Genomic DNA, 3,012 nt, shown 5'->3' on the forward strand with positions numbered 1-3,012 from the left:
GTAAATTACGTTGTGCTCTTTCTCTCACAAATAAAGTACAGTGGACCTAGAAAAAAAATCATAATATATTGATTATTAAAGTGGCAATACCGTTGTGAATAAAGAAGTTATATCGGTTCGCGTTCTCAGATGGTCCTCATGTAGTCTACTACATATTGATATATTACAGAACTAGCGTATTGTCGGATGCAACGAATGACTTCCGTAAGATTATAATGGCATTGAACTTGTATGCTATAATAATAAATTGTTGCAAGCAAATAAGAACCATTGAAGCCTAAAGGACTGACAACGATGATATATGTATACATACATACATATATATGTATATATATTTTTATAAAATATATATTAATAATAAATAAATATTATATATTTTTCATAAAAAACTGTTTTTTTTCAGTTAAAACTGCTATTTTTATATTTATGTAAAAGTTAAATTAGTATGAGGTATATGATATAGATATAGACCCTGTCATTGCTCTAGTTGTATGATTTTCATCACATAGGCCTAATTGGATTATTATATTTCCCAGTTCGATTAAATTTTAGAACAACAAACACTTATGGTAGAGTCAACTGGCGTGTGTCACTCCCGACCCGTCTCAGTCATCAAATTACACGCCTCACTGAATCCTGACAGCGTTGTTTGTTGTCCAACGATCAATAAATTATTTTACAGTGCATAAAGTCTAGAACTTCTTAATGACAATAGGGGGCGCCTTATATTTTGTCATACTCAGCGCGTTATTCTATTACTCTACCAATAAAAAAATCTTTAAAAATATGAATATATTCTCATAACTTTAGTTAACATGTATAATTCGTTTATTTTAGGGTTTTCAATCAACATCTCCTAACTTTCTGTTAACAGCCGAATAAACAAAATACCAACAGGGACACTATTTATATGTAACCAATAATCTATTAGAGGTCAAGGCCTAATTTTAAGTCATTATCACTCTCATTATAATAAACATTATAATTTTAACTACTAGTAATTTTGGCTTATTAGTTATTATTATTGCTATTGTTAATATCATTATTGATTTTATATTATTAATTATTATTATTAAATACTCCTTATATGAACGTAATACAATAAATATAATGAAACAATGGTAATAGTAGCATTAAACATAATATTAATTTTATATAAATACACACAATAATAATAATGATAACAATAATAATGATAATCATAATAATATTAACTATAACTAGACTTACTATGTCTGTTTAACAACAATTTCCCTATTGCTGTAATGAAAAATGAAGCTGAAATTGCAACAAAAAGAAAAGTCGTTAAAAGGTATAAAGTAAGAAAAAACACGGAAAACCAATATAATTTTACTGAAGTGGGAAAAAACCCCGAAAACCAAGTTCACTGCGACGTTATTAGTGAGATTTGAACTACAGCTGCAATGGTAATAGTGTGTACATCGTGACTCATAACCATTGCACACCATGAGCCGGCCTTGCATAGGAAAGTGCATTTTTAGTTCATAGCGATTCAATGACTGAAAGCAAACATTGTTCATGCATATCACGGTAGTTTTGAGTTTAACCTAGCTGTAACTGGTTGAAGAGCTCTAGAAAACGCAAATTGCGTTTAAATAATTTACTCAACTGTCAACAAAAAACCTTTAAGTGGTCGTCATATTCACACCCTACTGCGGATCGTCACCAACACTGGATCATTTCTTCATTTCACCATGAAAAACTATTCTGCAAAGTGTTATTTTTATCCATCTATAACTGGGACATAAGCAATTTACCCTAATTAATAATTAATTGACCCTCAAGTTTACACCCTAACCTGGATCGTCCCCTAACGTACACATAATAATATCTTCTTTGTAACTTTGGTTAAACTTTCCCGAAAATTTCATTCGGATCAGTTTTTGAAATATCTGGTCTGGGACGTTTTCCTTTAAATGGTCCTCATATTCACACTCTACGCCGGATCATCACAAAAATTCAGTCATTTTTTAACTGGACCTTTACAAACTATTATAGAACGTTTCATTTACACCCATTGACATTTTTTTTTATAGATATTTACGTCTGGGATCTCAAAAATTTAAATGACCCTCCAATTTACACCCTTGACTGATTCGTCGCCAACACAAAATAATTTCTTCCTTGTAACTTGGTTAAACTTTTTCAGAATGTTTCATTCAGATCAGTTGATCCGTTTTCGAAATATGTGGTCTGGGACGTTTTCCTTTAAATGGTCCTCAAATTCACACCATACTGCGGATTGTCACAAAAATTTAATCATTTTTTACAAGACCTTTACAAAGTATTATAAAATGTTTTATTTAGACCCACTGTTTTTTTTAGAGAGATATTTAGGTCTGGGTCATCAAAAATTGAAAAGACACATAAACATTTTTTTAAATTTTTTTGAATTGTACACTTGCTTAGTTTCTACTTCTGTAATTATCATCTCAATTCATTTTACTATGCCATGATGATTTAATAAAATATACCAGAATATAACATTTCTTTCTTGTAACTTGATTAAACTTTCCCGTAAGTTTCATTCACATCAACTGACCGGTTTTTGAAATATCCGGTGTAGACTGTTTGATCTTAAATCACTTTAAATGGTCCTCACACGCACACTCCTAAATAGATTGACACTAAATATTAGGAGGCACATCTTTGATATATGGCTTATGCTTTGGCAAAGCACGGAAAATTTCTAAGCATGGGAAGTGACCAAAGTGACTGCCAGAAAAAAAAAAACAGTGCAAAAATATAGGAAAATATATGCAAGAAAAAAAAAATCACAACAAAAACAATGGCTTTTCCCAGTACTGCTGAGAAAGGCCAATAATAATAATAATAATAATAATAATAATAATAATAATAATAATAATGATAATAATATTAATAATAATAATATGCAAATAATAATAATAATAATAATATGCAACTTTAATAATAATATGCAAATAATAATAATTACTAATAGAGACTAAAAATCCAGACTATTTTTCATTG

Source organism: Anneissia japonica, unplaced genomic scaffold (assembly GCF_011630105.1).
Source record: "Anneissia japonica isolate Jap-2015-1 unplaced genomic scaffold, ASM1163010v1 scaffold2692_len624387_cov171, whole genome shotgun sequence".
In the NCBI taxonomy this organism is placed as follows: domain Eukaryota; kingdom Metazoa; phylum Echinodermata; class Crinoidea; order Comatulida; family Comatulidae; genus Anneissia; species Anneissia japonica.